The following is an 18,100-nucleotide window of genomic DNA, read 5'->3' as shown; positions in this document are numbered from 1 at the left end:
CTATCAGAAAAAAAAATCCTCCAAACTACATGAAAACTAAAGATTTCTGGCATAATGTGTGATGCAATTTTCCTTTTTTTTTTTTTTGTTAAATCAATGTTAAAAACTAAAATTGGTATAAAAAAAAAAGGAACCATTATTTATATTGATATTTCTTTTTAAAGATGCCCATCCCCATGCAGGTAAATTCCATTTAATTGTGTGAATTGATTCTGGTTCTGGTGGCGTTTCTTTGCCCTCTCCTGCTAAAATTGTGCAGTTCTGTCCTATTTACCAGTGACGTTGGAGGTCAGGGCGTTACATAATCCCCAAAATTAGGAATTCAGCTACACATCTCCACCAGTCTGGAAGAGCATTGAGTGAATAATGGCATTTTTCGGAGTTGATTATTCTGATGGCTGTGCACTTTTACATGCCATTTTAATGTCATCAAACACTCCTCGTTTGATCCATAAATGAGCCAAAACACACTTCAAACAGCTCCTTTGAGGCTTAATTATGAAATGGCTTAACTACACATTTCAGAAGAGGAAATCAATGGCACGGAGGTGGGGTGGGGGGGGGCACATCATAGTAAATGCAAATACAGTCTGTCGATCACACCTGCCAATCAGAACGCACATCACACTTCTTCATGTGATATATATCAGCGTGTTATCGTAACGCAGGTGATCGCAACCGGAGCCTCGACATCCTTTCTTCACTGGCTTCAACATCATAGCTGCTGTTTTTAACTTGTTAAACCAGCAGTGCAGGTAAAAACAAAAACCACAGCACCAAACAAGAACCCGGCAGGAAAGCTCCGACCCGGAGTCGCTTCCTGCAACATCCCGAGGGCGAGATACCAGGTTTGGCATTTCCGTCCATCATCAAAAAAACTAATCAATATTAATGATTTTCCATCTCTGAATCAACTTTAGTACGCCGATTCTCCCGCGTATCCTCTTATTGAAGTAACGGTTCGGTTACGTGTTTTTTTTTTTTTAGGTGATTAAAAACCACTTGGTTGAAGGGTAAGAAGACATTTTTGTGACGTCTGTTGGAATGCATGAAATGAAATCACGCTTTGAAAGTCAAATTTTTTTTTCTCCACAATAATTATTTTCCAGTTTCAAACAAACAGCAATCAGCAAGAGACCAAACGACTGATTGTGTACTTTTCTAACGAGGACAATCTTCGATTTCTCTGCCACGTTTCCAAAGCTGCGCTTTCAAATTTGTTTGACGGTGATGAGCGAAACTTCTGCAATCAGACAGGAAACCGGAGGGTGGGGTGTTGGGGTGGGGGTCGGGGGTGTTGGGGTGGGGGTCGGGGGAGGGGGGGGGTGCGTCTTTAAGTAAGAGACTCACACAAAAGGCTTTGTAGAATGCAACTGCATCATTTTCCGCCTCCTATTGGAGTCTCTTGTGTGCGTGTTCAGCAGAGTTATTAATCACAGCGCTGCTGCGTCGCTAGTTGTACTTTATCACCCTTCCACAGACTACGATTAACACATATACGCTTCTTCAAATAGTCCATAATAACAGGAAAACAACAAACGGAGATGTGTCGCATTAAGTTAAAACGACGCAAAATGACATATACGAGTAGAAAAAAAAAAATCATTTTCAATTCGCTTCGTCACACGTGCCGGCCATTTGCCTCGTTTGCCTCTGTTCTCAGCGGAGACGAAAGCAAATGCAACTCGATCGCCCCAAGAACCTGCTGACTCGCTTACACAATGCAGCGCGCAATGTAAGAAACCGTGCACTCAAATAAAACCTCAAATCTTTTAAGAATGCGGGAGCAGCTTAGATTATTTTGGCACGCGCACACAATGCAGATGAGAAGAGCAGGAACCGACAGTCCAATGCTAAATTCAATAAATCATCACAACAGCAGAGTCCACCGAGCACAGAGGGGAAACCGACAATGTGGCTGCAGTTCAAGACATTATTGGATTCCGTGTGAAAATATAGACGCGTGCGGGGGTTGCGCAGATCTGGGTAAATTCACGATGGCATGTTCTCCCAAATGAAGCTAACTTTTTTGTTAATTATTTGGGGTATTTCGGCCGCTATGTTTCATCAATCCCGTATCGCGGCGAAGCGTGAAATAGACACGCTTTGAGAAAGTTACACGTTTTTCCCGTCGTGGACAAAAAAATGAAACCTACTGCTACGCTTAGAGCCTACTTGATTTACAGGAAAAATGGAACGTTCAGCGAAAAACACGTTGAACTTCGTCGTTCCACATGACAGTCTGTGATTAATGCCTCCTTAAAACTGCAGAAACATATCCTTCGTACTTTGTAATTGTCTCAATACCTCTGTTTTGCGGTACCTCGGTCACAAGATCCCGCGGCACGTGACATCCACGTGCGTGTAAGTTGGACGCTTGCAAAATGTGTAACTGTCACGCCTGGACAGCCCAAAGCGTGGCTATCTCACGTTTTGCTGTAGTGGACGGGTGTGTCTATTTCACGCTTTGCTGTCATACTGGTGTTAAAAGTCATGGAATCCTATTAGTAACTCGTGTTGGGAAAAGCTCCCTTTGCTTTGCTCTCAGATGAGCACGGAAAACAACTAAAAATTCGACATCTGCTGCAAGTTAACGTGACCTGAAGTCCACAGCATAGTTTACGCAACATATGGAGATGGGAAATTATTGATTTTTGCGGGGTTAAAAATGTGCTCTGCTCAGCAGCCAAATCCTGGCAACGATTCTTGCAGATATATTAGGAGGCATTCTGGCAGCTCACCAGCTGAGGGTTCCTGTTCTATACTTAAAACCACAGCTTGCTCACAAACGTGGGTACACAATCATTTTTGCCTGAAAGTGGAACTAACTGTGAACAGCGGATTCGAAAGACTGCTGACATAATTACAAAATATGGAGAAAAAAATGAATTAAAAGACAACAAAAAAGTGGTGCAATCAAAAAAAAAAAAGAAAGAAGGTAATTACTTCCACGAGGCCGCTTCCCCAAAAGTTAAAAGAAAAAAGTTCCAAAGGAGTTTTTTGTTGTTGTATGTAAGTTTACAGACCAGCGGGGTTTCAGAATCTATTGTTAAGTCTTCATTTATCCGTCCACCCAACCAACATCAATGATCTACGATATCAAAACCGGCAGAAAACTCGGGACATTACACCTCTCATTAGTAGCGCTGTCGCAAGTGCTATGCAGAAAAAGAACAGCGATTAACACACCATAAAATCAAATAAACACACACACACACACACACACACACACACACACACACACACACACACACACAACAAGGTACCAGAACACAACAGTAGCACTGTTAATTACGTAATTAGAAGTTGTGTTTATTTAATTAATTATCACGGGGCAGTGAGGTTCCCTTTACAATCTGTTGTTGGTGGACTGTAATTAAAGCTGTTTGCTTCTCTAAAACTTAAAGAGCTTTTTTTTTTTTCACACATCTGTTCAAGGAGAGACGGATTTCTGGCAGTTATGAAGACGATTACGTCGCCAATTTTATAGACTCGGAGTGTAGATGTTTTTTTTTTTTTTCCTGTTTGCTTTGTAGACACAAGCGGTTGGACATTGTGATCTAAAGTTGTTGTTATTTTTTACAATGCAGAGCTCTTTTGAGTTATATATTGTTGTAGCTTCAATTTGAATGAATGTGATACTTTTGACAAGCCCGATGCTTGAATATAATTCATATTTGAAGCGCTGGATCTCTATTTTGTAAAAGCATAGGTCAACTGTTTTGCGCGTTTATAGCCTTGTACGTTTCTACGTGCTATGATTGGTGTATATGGATCATTTTCTTCAAAAAATGAACCCAATGGCCCAATTTATAACCAGTCTGCCACCACTAACATAAAAAACAAAAAAAACAAAAACGTAGCGGTTGTTGTGGGTGCATGAACACGGTGGCCTGAGATGAAGTCGAATGAATGTCTCCGTTCACCCCGGAGAGAATGAGCTCACTGTCGCTTTCTCAAAAACCAAACGCACAGACCCACAAAGCATTATGTGAGGTCTAAATATGGCACCAGAGAAGGAGTTGCTGTTGCTGGATTAGCTCTGCTCTGCTCTCATTAGCTTAATCTTCAGTGTGTAACACACACACACACACACACACACACACACACACACACACACACACACACACACACATTTATCCATAGACATACAAAAACACATACATCCTCATGTGTTTGATGTGGCTCACAATGCGCAACACACAATGTACACGCCACGGTAGGTTGAAGGTTTCCAATGCGATCACCGTTATAATATTATTCCTCCTCAAGCAGCAAACAACACGTCGCCCGTTTGGTTTGTGAACAGCCGTTACGGAGCCTCGAGGTCAGATTTTGTGGGCCGTCCCCATCTTTGCCATTTTGTGACCATATTTAGACGAGCTGGAAAAGGAGCAACCAGTGGATCACAGGCCTGTCAATCAAACATCTAATTGATGACAGGATTGTTTTTAGATGGACCGCCAGAAAACGATTAAGAGGGAGGGACTTTAGCTAACAACACCATAAGAAGTTGTGGAAAAAAATGTGTTGACTTTGTATTTGATGAGAGAAGTTTAATGGGAGTCGATGGAGGCTTTTTGGAGCCGACCCCCTAGTGGCACTCGGTGGTATTGCAGTTTAAGGCGCTTCCGCATCGGCCTCATTTTTCAAGACCCAGGAGCTTCGTCCACTTTCATATACAGTCTGTGTTCCTACTACATTCCCCTTTCATACTTGCACCAAGTTACATGATGATACTCTTTAGATCAATTTTAAGTATATTAGGTGTGAAGGCCATTTTTGAGCTTTTACAGAAAAATACTACAGAATTCATGTGTATAGCACATAAATTGACCAATTTTTTCTTGCTGTGTTTTCCCGCACACACACACACACACACACACACACACACACACACACACACACATCCCCACCTCCCCTTCTCCACTCATTTGTATTTGCTGTCTTTTTGTCCCCAGCTCTGATTCGAGCTGATTTGAGGTCACCCCCCCTCTTTGTTGTTATTTTGCCTTCCTCTTGGTTTTCTTTGGGAAGAAATGTGATAATCTCAAAGTGCTTGCGTTGGTGCGGAAATCAAAGCTAATCTCAGAGAGCCTCGTGTCATCGTCTGTTGTATACACAAAGGTGTGTGTGTGTGTGTGTGTGTGTGTGTGTGTGTGTGTGTGTGTGTGTGTGTGTGTGTGTGTGCACGCAAAGCTTTCCACCCATCACGTGTATGTGTGCGTGTGTGTGCTTGGTTTATCTACTTATTTTTTCTCTTTGTGGCTGTGTGTGTGTATGTTGGCCTTGTGTGTGTGTGTGTGTGTGTGTGTGTGTGTGTGTGTGTGTGTGTGTGTGTGTGTGTATGTGTGTACATCTGGGTTCTGCGAGATACAAATTCTTGTGTTGCATTAGTGATGTCTGTTTTTGGGGTACTCACATACTGTGTGTGTGTGTGTGTGTGTGTGTGTGTGTGTGTGTGTGTGTGTGTGTGTGTGTGTGTGTGTGTGTGTGTGTGTGTGTGTGTGTGTGTGTGTGTGTGTGTGTGGTGTGTGTGTGTGTGTGTGTGTGTGTGTGTGTGTGTGTGTGTGTGTGTGCATCCTGAATCTAGGCCACATCTTCAGATCTTAACACAAGCTTCATATTCGTGTTTTGGAATATGAAAGCAAGTTGAACAGCCAATAGGGAGCAGCGATGATGTCATTAGACCCCGACCTCATCCTGTGACATCATCATGTCAGTCAAATATCGGGGGCAGCGCCGTAACTGGGTGTTTGCATCATAAGAGGAATAATGTTGATTCATGTGAACACACCATATAAAATAAATCAGCTTCCCAGACTTCATCATCATATTTAAAGAAAAAAAAAAAGGTATATGTTATGAATTCTTATAATGAGTTTTTATGACTTGATTTATGCTTTGCATTTTTGCAATTATGGAGATTCGTGTTTGTCTTAATTACGACTCTATTATGTTTAATCGGTCTGACTCCCGCTGGAACTGCTGGAGGAATTCACAACTTTAATTGTGTAATTTGCTGTTTTTTTGCTTTTCCAGATGCCTATCAACATTGTTGAGGTTCTTTCTGCTTTCCAATAAAGGTCAATGGAAATCCACGAAGTCATCGGAAACTTTGTGCAATAACTGTCTTCGCGAGAGGCATAAAAATGGGTATAATTGTTCCGAATCTTATTTTTTACATTCACAATGGGGTGCTGGAAGTTTGCTAACGTTTGACTTCACTATCTTCTGCAGGAGCTTCGTCGTCTTCCTTTAACTTCCCTTCATCTCCTCCCACGCTGTGTTCCAAATGTCCCAGTCGTGTATTAATACTCGCTATTTTTTAAAGTGCATCAGTGCGTTCACACTGTCCAAGTACAGAACCATGCAGATCGCTACAAGCAGCACCATGATGCACTCAAATCAGTCCCCCAAAAAAACAGAAGTGCGGACACTTTCCACCCTAGACGGTCGCCATCTTGGCTACGTAGGAGAAAGGGGGCGGGGCCTACCGATTTAAAGAATTTTCAAATTAAAGGCGTCTGAGGAAGCTGCAGCAGTGTTTCTTTTTCACTACCGCTTCTGGACAGAAGAATCAGTGTTTGTTGAGCGCTTTAAACAAAGGACAGAAACATGGGAATCTCTGGTTGAAATGATTAAAGCTGCAGATATTTTGGCGGGTTGACGTGTTTCACATGTTGAGGTCATTTCCGGTCAGTGAAGAACGGCGGTGTGTTTAAAAACTCCTGCACCACACAAGTAAGAGTCATAGTTTAATCCTGCCGAGTAGTTTCATATTGGCGCTCTGCTTACTGACATATTCCTGTCTGTTTAGGATTTTCTCTCTTATCCAACTTGTACATTAAGAAGTGCCAGCGAACGGGCTGCGGCTCCGACTGCTCCCAGTGCGCTCGCATGCAAAATGCACGGCGGTGCCGACAAGTTAAGAGCCCGAGGTTCATTTAGCAAATTAACTGATAGCCATTTCAGAGCGTAGCGTGTAACTCCTGCTGCAGCTCTGCGGGGAGACACCGCAGAGTAAGTGCAGGGTTAGAAAGGTCTTAAGTGAGCCATTATGAGGGGGAAAAAAGGCAGTCATGTTTCATTATTCAAAAGAGTGGTGGTGGTGGTGGTGGGAGGGGAAAGGAGGGGAGGGGAGGGGAGAGGGGAGAGGGGAGAGGGGAGAGGAGGGAGGGGAAGGGGAAGGGGAAGGGGAAGGGAGGAGACGGGTAATAGAAAGGAAAGGAAAGGAAAGGAAAGGAAAGGAAAGGAAAGGAAAGGAAAGGAAAGGAAAGGAAAGGAAAGATGCATCCTCCCACACACAAACACACACACATAAAAATACATGCATAGGACAAACTTTATACATAGTATAAATAGTTATCAATCATAATATGTTAATTTTCAGAATTATGTTTCTGTACTGACCAAATAATTGGAAAAACTATTTTGCATTAAATTGACAGAGAGGAGAGTTACAGGAGGAGTAGGTGTGTGAGTGTGTGTGTGCGTGTGTGAGTGTGTGTGTGCGTGTGTGCGTGTGCATGTGTGTGCATGTGTGTGTGTGTGTGTGTGTGTGTGTGTGTGTAGGAGGATATGGAGGTGAGGGAATCCCACAGCTTTCCAAATCTGGAGATTAGAGGTGATGTAGAAATAGAAGACTTATGATTTTTTTTTCTCACTCTCACACCCTCCAGTGGTGGAATCCAAAAAAGACACAGTGACACAATCCAACACGTTCAAACTCTGCAACAAGCATAAACCGTTTGCCGCCGATTGTGTTGAAGTTTTTCCTGAGCAACACGATGAGTCAGCAGTGAGTCTGCGGCTCCACGGTCCGGCCGGCCGGCTGGACCTTTAAAGCAGGTCACTCTCTTTGTTCACATTTCCTGTCTGTCTGTTCTAATCTAATAAGGCCAAAAAGTCAATGATCTTTAAAAGTGATTTCTGATTTCTGCAGAACTGATACGTATGCCCGTTGCGAAAAACCCACGGAAATCAGATTTGCCTCCTTTATAAATGTAGAGGCAAATGCTGCTTGATTGTAGGTTTAAGAAAGATTGTGATAGATTAAAAAGAAATCCAACAGACAATCAGCAGGAAACGACCTCCCGACCTCTCTACAAGCTTTTGCGGCTCATTTAGGAAACTTTCATCAGATAAACACGATGTTGCTCAGGCAGTTGAACTTCATTTCCACGTCATGTTTGGGCTCAATAACTTGTATGTAAAAAAAAAAAAAAATGGACGTAGCTTAAAAAAAACAAAAAACAAACCTAGAAAACAAAAGCACGCAAGGCGTGTTGTAACACTGTCACACTGTTACGGAAAAATGTCGTCCGTGCGTGCCGAGCAGGCGGAGAGACGAGGCGATTATTCCTGAGCCCAAACGCAAACATGACAAAGCTGCGGAAAAAAAAATATATAATCAAACAAGTAATATTCTGAACACACTGCTGTAACGCAGACAGACCGGAGGGACTGACAACCCCCCCTCCCCTCCCCTCTCGTCCCCCGCGAGGCCCTTTTAAGTGAAACGTCTTCCTTTTGTCTCTCCCCGAGACGGTAAAAATTGATTTTCCTTCTCTCTTTGTCCTCCATTATCTTCTTTCAATCAATTCCTTCCTCCTGTTGCTTCCTCTCGTCTGTCATCTGACCGCCGGACATTTTTCTTCTGCTAATTCTCTCTCTCTCTCTCTCTCTCTCTCTCTCCCTCTCTCCCTCTCCTTCCTCCCCCGTGCCTCTCTTGTCCCTCTTTCCCCCCATTATCTCCCTTTTTTGTATCCCGACGCTCCTTTTCTGAGTCCCTCCTTCTCTTTTTTTTTTTTCATTCTGACTCCATGATCTCTATCCCTTCATCTCTGCTTCACTTTGATATGCTCCCGGCCCCTCCCCTTTTCCTTCCTCTACAACCCCCCCCCCCGCCTCCCCCCTCTTCTCCTCCTTTCTTCTCTAAACACATCTTTGCTGTTTAAAGCATCTGACGCAACCGAAAGCAACAGCACCCACTGCTGCTTTAATCCTACAGTGCAACGACCCCCACCCCCCCCATCCCCTGCCTCCATGATGGCAACACAAGGAAGCTGCAGCTTTCTGCGAGCACAATATCTGTTTGTTTTTTTGTTTTTGTTTTTTTTTACTTGCCGGCTGAGATCAGTTTCGAGCAGAGATGTTCGTAAACAATAGTTCGGCCGAGAGACTGCAGCCGTCCCCCGGCGTATAATCTGAATTTCAAATGTTGGTGTTCCATAAGTCAAAATGTGGCAGGCAGACAAGGGTTTGAAATAAAAGCACAAAACATATAATGTGTTATACCAAAGAATACTAACATATTTGATCAAGACAGCTGATTTAAATGGACAGGAATTAGATTTTCAAAGAAAGAAAAACAAGTACAGGTGCTTTCTGTAGGGATATATGTGTTCAGCTCAGGCTGATATAAATTACATCAAGTTAAAGTATACATCAGCCTGTTGGTAATCTCATGCAATAGTTTGTTTAAACAGAGAAAAGTACATTTTTATGAAATTTTAATGTCAAAAATCTAAATTTTGCATCCTTAACCAGCGTTTCAAATAAGAAGAGGAAAAAAACCAAAAAACTCAAATGTCTCATTTCAGTCACAAAAGAACAAAAAGCACATTTTGTATTTTTCTAGCATTTCACTATGACCTGCTGTTCTGACGCTTAGCTACAGCTGGGACGGATCTTTAGCGATAACCTCGTGACCTTTGGGTACCTTCGCTCTCCAATTTAAGGGTCATCGTAAATCCCGTGAAGAGTTGCTGTGGATTAATTTAGGTCCGGCACCTGAAAGTAGACGAGTCTAACCATCAACCATCGGACCCTCCCCAGCGGAGCGAGGATCTTCAAGTCAAGCGGTTGTTTTTTGCGGTGAGAGACCGTTGGTTATCTGGAGACAAAAGGAGAGTTCGCTGTGGATTCTTTTTTAAATTTCTAGATTGTAAATATGAAAAAAAAATTTTTAAAAAAATCTTCGTATTGAACAGCCAAATCAAAATTTGACCGACAGCATTCGGCAAAAGTCGCAGGGTACGGTCCTGGATTCACCGGTGCAAACGGTTTACAGCAAACCATTGGTTTTCTGCCAAGAATTTCTAAAGAGGATAAACTTAAATTCACCAATTTTTACATTCATCAGCAAAAACCACAAGTACATTTTTAAGGCGGATTGACGCGTCTCACCAACACCAAGGACCAACCTTAGTTCATATTTTTTCCTATTTTCCCATCGCCATGACGGTTTTTAGCTTCCACTGGAAAATAAGTGCTTCTGGTGTGCTGAAAAGTCTGTCTCACAAGCTTTTAAAGAAAACCCCAAATCCGCCAATCAAATGCTTTTTTGTGTTCTTTCAGTACACTCCATTTTAACGACAGCTGGCTGAGGAATATGGGTGCCAATTAGCGCACTGATATTGGCACCATATTTTACAGTAAGTTGGACTGTTTTGCCATTAGCTGAAATATTCGCCAACCCTTAGTTTCATGATAAACACTCGCCTTTCAATGTGTCTTTACTACTGAAAAAGAAACCCCACAACAACCAGAAGCCAGAGACACTCCCAATGGAAAAACAGGGCTGCAACAGCAGGCTTCCACATGAGAGGAACCGCCACGGGGGCAATTTCCCTAAATTTGACAGTGCACACATAGTGAGCTATTCAACTCAGACTTCTTCGAACTTATTTTTTTTTTTATTACACTCTCAAACTGTATGGGGAAAATGAATCCATGCAACAATTTGTGCCACCCTCTCCACATTCAAATCTTCTCCTTGATGAAAAAAATATTAAAAAAAGAGATAAAGGGAAGGGATAAATGAGGTTTTCTTTTATGCCTTTTTCTACACCCACGATCCTCCTTTTCCAGAAATAATCTTCTGTTCTTCCCACCACTCTACTCATCTTTTTCACCCAATCCATTCTTCATTTTTTTTTTTATTATCTTACTTTGTGTCAGTGTGAAACACTTTCTGGAAAGAAATGACATCTATTTCCCCTCATAATGATGGATAGTCCTCTATTCAACTAAATAATAGTTCTTTTAAGGAGCTGTCACTAAGTCAAGTCCTTGAGGTCCCAAAATTACAACACTTTTAGAGTCTGCTTCCATATTTTTTTTAAATGATCAATGATGTGCTTCAAAGGTGGTGACTCACTTTTCTTTTTCTTTAAAAATTCAGCTGTCGATTTAAAAAAAAAAAAAACGCATAAAGGAGATGGAGCTAAAAAATTCACAAACATCTGATGTAGATTATTTATCACTAATACGTTTTTAATCAATAAGCTGAAATGTCTGCTTCATATGAAGTTGTTCCCTTTATGTGCCCACGAAACAGCCAGGAGCCAAGGCATGGACACCGCAATCGTAAAAAAATATGTTAAAGTTCTTATAGAGCGAACAATGGCTTGTTTCAGACAAATGATCTTATGGACAGCACGGACGGCCAGTATAAGATAATTAAACAATAATTTAACTATCAAACATGGAAAGCTACTCTATTAGAGTCCCAGATTATAAAAAAAACCCATCATGGTTTGTCCCTTGTTGGACCATCGTTCGCTGGTATACGACTGCTGACCAGGGGCATCCCACAACCCCTCTACATTTTGGGGGATCTAATATTGATTTAGTCAAACTGCTCAGGTTCCTATTTCTCTTGCACCCAACATGTTGACTATTTGAACATATTGTTTCTATAATCTTCTCTACAGTGGCACAACAGTGTTCCTCCGAATGAAGAAAGTCAAGTCTTACCAAGTACAAAATTTGGACCGAAAACAACATTAAATTATTATGAATCGGTTCAATACTGCCTAATTGGTACCAAAGTATGTCATTTTCCCAGTGCTGGGATACAGGGTGAGGGATCAACAGAGCTATTCTTTTTTTTTTTATTTCATTTTGAATACATTGTGACCTGAATCACCTACACTGCTGTGTTGATAACTGGATGTATCTCTACAGACACCATGAACTGATATGGGCACAATTTCTCCAAAAGTGGTGCATTTTGATTTATGGAAATTAATAGAAATTTGTGACAACTAGGACAAAAAGGAATTATTAGATTCTGAAAATATTTGTGGATCTAATTAGCAAATAACCTTTTTTTTTTTGTTATCCTCTATAGACAATTTGGTTTACATGAGCCCCAGACAAATATATACAGTAACTGGGAGGACAGACACAATAACACATGACTGATTGTGTTTAAAACCACCATGCAGTCACTCCCACCCACCTTTTTGTGTATTATTCGGTGTGGTTCTTGAAATGTCTAACACACAGTATAAAGTCAAGACTGGTCATTATAAATTAATGCTGCAGTACGTATTCATATCGCTCACTTTGATCACAGACTGGCAGTTAGAGTTTACTCGCTTCTTCCAGTGAAATAATCCTTTATGGGATAAAATAATAGGCGCATACTGTGACTGCAGCACTTCTTTTTTTTAGACTACTTCTCTTTTCTCCCTTCTTGAGATGAATGTCACAGTATAGTAAATTACTCATGAGCAGTGCCCTGAACGCTGTCATATCTCTAGCAAAAGTATTGGGCCTGTGTTTGACAGAGAAAAAAAAAAAAAAAAAAAAACTTTTCCAACAGTTGCCTGTAAAACAAAACAAGATAAATAAACCAAGCAGTTACGTTATGTTAGCAGACAGAACATCACTGGTTACCGGATAAAAATGAAACGTGAAAATTCGCAGGTGTTAACAGGAACTACAATTTATGTTTTTTTTGGTCTTATTCCCTCTATGAACGGAGATAAAACGGAAATTCTTTACTGAACAAAGTTATGTCATTCTGCTACTTTGAGGAGATTCATGTATTGATTTTTAGCTCATACAAAATTTAAAAACTCACAGCCCGAACACAAAAAAAATCAACTGCCTGACCTTTAAGCTTGAAGAAACTTATTTCCCTGCTGGAGATTGGGGCAATCCCCCCCCCCCCCAAAAAAACCCAACAACTTTTACAAATAAAATAATAATAAAATAAGAAATCCAACCCAATAGGAAGAAGTTGAGAGTGATGCAGAAAGCACACAATGCCAATGACAGCACACAGGCTGATATAAAATCTCGAAGAGAACACATGATGTACCTCATGCTCCAAATAGCATCAAGGAGAAAGACACGGAGAGAAAAAGAGACGGTGAGATTTCTTTTTTTCTTTAGGTCTTCTCCCCACCAGTGTGTCGGAAACTCTTGTTCTGTTCTTCCCCCCCCATAGATCAACGTTTGAACAGAGAAGAGTTTTTCCCAAATCGAGCGTTTCCTCACTCCTCTGCCATCCTGCTGATCTCTGTCTTTGGCTTTGTACACTCTCTATTTCAACATGATGCCACATATTTAAAAGGACTTGGTTTTCCGGTACAAGCTACTTAGGTGTATTGTTTATGCTTAAGATTAGGGTGAGATGTTTGGGCGAGGATGTCCAAAACGAATGGAAGTCCAATGCGAAGTCCTAATAAGGATAGCTGCACAAATTTGTGTGTGTATCAATAGACACAAACATCTGTAAAAAGAAGCAACCCGGTATCATGGCAAAGCATGAAATAGCCACGCTTTGGCCTGTCTCAGCGTGACAGTTACACGTTTTTCCTGTCGTGGACGAAAAGTATGCGTGAAAAGTACATTGAAGGAGAAACATACACCCACTTTGACCCCCCCCCCCTCCCCCCCAAAAAAAACAAAAAAAAAAAACAGATAAGTGACATGAAATCAATCCCTGTATGTTCTTGTCTAAATCCCTTAATCGCCTGACTTGTGTTGTCTATCTGTCCAGGAGCCAGGAGGCTCAAACTCGGGGACAGACAGCTCGTCAAGATGACTGACGGACTGCGAGGAGAAAACCTGACACACTTCGGCGGGTGAGTCACATGATGAACACTGGCATCCGAGGGAAACATATCCACACTTTGTCTTTATAGTAGGAGGGGGGAGGGAAAGAATTGTTGGTTATTCAATCAATTTATTATTTGGATAAACTTACTAAACCCCAACATTGGAAAATAGGCATAAAGATTGTTCTTTGGTTTGTTTTTAAATACCAAAGCAAGCTTTCCCCCTAAACTGAAAAGCTTCAGGCACCTGACATCTCTCGGTTAATAAACCATGAAATTCTCGACAACCTGGAAAGACTCATATCCATAGATTCGTATAAACACTCACAGATGTAGTCTTGACTCTGAACATCTCAGTGACTAGAAAAGACATGCAAATCTGGTAAATAGATTTCATTGCTTTTGGCAATTTGCAGCTCGAGTAGGACGGAGCTTTATATTTTCTCCTATTAATCCGTACGTCAAAGGTGCTGAACAATATATACGGAACAATTTATAGTTTAGTTTTACACCCGACACACCCACACAACCTCATCTAGACTTGGATCTTGGCACTGAAACCTGAATGATCCAGTTTATTAACTAATACAATAAAAAGGCAAAAAGATAGAATCATTAAACATATTAACTGTACGATTTTATCTCCTGACTGTCGGCACTGGCTGAACCAGACTGGAACGACCTCTAAAACAACTTAATCTCATCAGTTGTGCCTATTTAATCTCCTACGAGTAATCGGGAACACAATAAGCGAAAAAAAAAAACAACTTAAATTTGATATAAATACGAATACTCAAACAAAGTATTGCTGAAGGGCCAACTTGTGTAATAAGAACCGAACTGACAAACCGAGAGGTGAAACAAATTGACCCCTGCAGTCAGATGTTTGAAACGGGGAGGCAAATTGCCAATTTTGCCGACAGATTGAATGAGAGAGGTCAGACTCTATTAAGGGGAGGCAGATGGCAGATCTACCAAATGGGTTCTCTGGTGAAATGTGATTTTAGAAGCCCCCAAAAGGTGTTATAAAAACATTTGGATTGAATTATAGGGCATTAGATCTGGTCTCGAGGGGTGTTTTCAGTAAATATGAAATGTGAATAAATGTGTGGTTGTTGATTCTCATGCCTGCATGAGTCACTGCGGCGGATGGCTTGGTTATCTTGATTCTTTCATGGGTGTCCGCCAGCCAATTGACCTCGAGACCCAGACAAATTCAGAGTGGAAGCAAACTGCCAATTTTGGTGTCAGCGCCTGCTGAGTTGGCTGGACTAGTAATAAGCAGATAGCCCTTCTCTTTTTCTTTTTTTTTTTTTCCCTGTTAGCATGCCCACAGTCACTTTTCAGCCTCCCCAGAGTGTCTCGGCCGCGTCAAGTGCCCATCCAGACAAGTGGACTTTCCATCCGGCAGGTAAAAGTTTTGTGCTGAGGGGTTTAATTAAGGAAAAATCCAACTGGATATTGAGCAGAGTGAAAAAAAAAACAAAAAACAGCCATTGATGTGATTATGTAAGATCCTGTTGAGATACAAGTGCATCAACTGTCAAGTTTAGCAGCATGAAAAGTTATTCAGATTTACATCTACATGGCAGAGCTACTTTATGATTTATTCAAATTATTTTGTGGGATATGTATCTCATCAAAACAATACTAAAGTTATTATGTAGCTATTGGGGCTAATTTATTTTTGTGATTGACATTTTCATTTACAATACCCATGGAAAAAAGTCATGTGAAGATACTGTAACAAAACAGGTAATTGGTTTGAAAAACAATCAAATTATTCACTGGGAGTCAATATTCAAAAATACTGTAATTTCATGCAATTTTCAGTTTTTTGCAAAGTCGTGAAAAAACAAAGTTTTGTTTGGAATTGTTTGGAGGCAGTGGAAGTTTGGTGAAGTAGTGGTTGCTTTTGTTCTCAGTCGCTTACTGGCGTGACGCTGTCCGAAAAAGCTCATCTGAGCTCTCTCCATTTTGGACAAGCTTGAACAAATTCCCACTCTTGGGGTCAAAAATTGAAACACATTGAAAATCTATCATGCAAACTTGGAAATAATCATAAAGTTTAAGGATTTTAAAACAATAAAAAAAACAAAATAAGTTATGACATGTAAGAAAAACTGAACTGTTTGTAGGTCACGTTTCTAGTACACCATTCCTGACCATTTGGATCCAAAGCACAACTAGACAGAAGAAACATGTAGCCACACCACCACAGGATCACCGGGCGATAGAAATGAAACTCCTTTTACAGATACAGAATGTGCGAGATAAAGAACTGTAATGGGCAAAAAGTCCCGTCAAAAGACAGTTGTCTAGTCGTGGTCTCCAAGGACGAGTAGTGTCTCTGCACCACTTCTCAGAACGGACTATGTGGCCAAACCTAAAACTTTGGGGTGGGCTACCATAACAGCATAAAATTATGGGAAAATAAATCCTCCTATTTACTAATGAATCAAAGTTTTAAGTTTTTGGCAGGAACAGAAATAGTATATGTGAGGAGATAAACGCATGTGAGAATAAACCATAGTGTATCAAACCCATCGGTTAAACACGGTAGTCGAAATATCCAAGATGGCCGTATTTTGCCTACTCTGGATTGTCTGCGCTAAATCAAATACACCTTATTCAAGCAGAAGTAGCACTCTATATTCTCCAGACACATGCTCTGTCCTCTCTTTTCAGTCTTTGTGAAGAAGGACTCACCGCAGCAAGATAATGAGCCCAAATGCACCTCAAAGCTGTGAAGTACTTGAAACCAAAGACAACCGAGGAGTTTCATGGACCTTCCTCCACAGGTCACCTTACCACAACCACAGTGAGTATCACTGCGAGAACAGCGAAAGAGACAGTATCTGAAAGTTTAATATCTCGTAAAAGCAACACAGTCGATTAGGCCACAAAAAAACATCTTGAAGCCGTTTTCGCATCCCGAACCGAGATGAAAAAAAACTCGTGACACAAACACATCTGTCCGTACCTCACAGCACGATGGACTCTCTGACGGATGGACTCGGTGATAGATGCTCCATCTGCTGCAATTTACCTCCTCGTGGTGTTCAGAGCAGATTCACTTCTCATCCCCAAATACTCAAAGGAGTATTTCACCTTTTGATGTCTTTAAGTGTACCTTGAGGAATTTCCTGGCAGTAAAGGCTGGCCCTGTGGATGTCAGCATTTGTCTCATCACTCAGACTAAAGCCTTTCCTCTTGGCTTCTTTTTGTTATTGTTGCTGTGGTTGATTTCGATTTTCTCCAAATGCAACTAAACTACTGTTGATGCCGTGTGTCTGGAATGGAAAATGTTATCAATTATAATACACAGCTTTCCTTGGTGCTAATCCTAAGTTTACGAAAGGTTTTTTTTGGGGGTCAGGAGTTTGGCAATGTAATAATATTGAATCGTGCAGAGCTCGATGATTGATATAAGAGAAGCTGAAAAAAATCTTTAGAAAAGGCCAAAAAGCTAGAACAGATGGTTAAGAGCAAATTTCACTCTGAAAAACAGCAAGACCTCATTATATTTTTGTCATTTGTCCGAGGCTGTTGCAGTATGGCTTTTGACTTTAGCCGAAATGAGCTCCACTTCCGACATTCCCCAAAAGTGAGATGCGATGCGATGATTGCGATGCAATCCAGAGATCCGATGCAAAACGCACAGAGAGCGGGGGGGGGGGGGGGGGGTGGGGGGGTATGAGAATGGTAAATAACTGTTGCTGGCAAAAGAGAAATGACTTCCAAAGTGATGAAACTTTGCTTTGGTTTAAGGTTTGGCTTTTTTTCACCAAACTTGACAATCAAAATTCTGATTGGACAGAACAATAGCACAGATCACAGATTGAGTCCAAATGTCAGTTCAATTGCAACATTACTGTGCCAGTAAGGATCGCTAGTAGCATCACAACATTTGGAAACTACACTAACTGTTCTAACAACCCGCTGTCGCGGCAAAGCGTGAAATAGACACGCCCGTCCACTACAGCAAAACGTGAGATAGCTACGCTTGGCCATGTCTAGGCGTGACAGTTATACATTTTGCTGTGGTGGGCGCATGTGTCTATTACAACAACAAAAAAATCTAAATCAAGTGGTTACGGTTGGGAAAAAAAAAACATGATTGGGAATAGTAAAACATAAACAACTAAACAACAACTTTGTCACCTCCTGGATTTGAACGTCATCGTCTCGCATGGCAGTCTGTGATTATCGCCACCAAAACACCCCTTCTGCCTCCGAAT

General features: G+C 41.2%; 1 protein-coding gene and 1 long non-coding RNA gene across 7 annotated transcripts in view; one reads left to right on the top strand and one right to left on the bottom strand.

Moving 5' to 3' along the window:
• The window catches only part of LOC138210525 (glutamate receptor-interacting protein 2-like), a 220,769-nt gene that overhangs the window by 120,941 nt on the left and 81,728 nt on the right, over positions 1 to 18,100 (bottom strand). Inside the window, exon 1 of one of the 6 annotated variants that reach the window (XM_069169734.1) lies at positions 9,796 to 9,842. The exons of the other annotated variants lie outside the window; for them this stretch is intronic. The gene's annotated coding sequence lies outside the window, so the exon portion shown is untranslated. Of the gene's footprint in view, positions 1 to 9,795; positions 9,843 to 18,100 lie in introns of those variants that run through there. 6 annotated transcript variants of the gene reach the window in all.
• On the top strand, positions 13,801 to 16,660 carry LOC138210526 (uncharacterized). The gene is made up of 3 exons (XR_011179263.1): positions 13,801 to 13,886; positions 15,185 to 15,270; positions 16,548 to 16,660. It is a non-coding gene; the product is annotated as an uncharacterized lncRNA (long non-coding RNA).

The sequence above is a fragment of the Embiotoca jacksoni genome, unplaced genomic scaffold, assembly GCF_022577435.1.
Source record: "Embiotoca jacksoni isolate LCO1_2020_lvr unplaced genomic scaffold, fEmbJac1.0.p SCAF_46, whole genome shotgun sequence".
Classification (NCBI taxonomy): domain Eukaryota; kingdom Metazoa; phylum Chordata; class Actinopteri; family Embiotocidae; genus Embiotoca; species Embiotoca jacksoni.
Note: the sequence above shows the minus strand (reverse complement) of the source record. Positions and strands in the feature narration are given on the sequence as shown.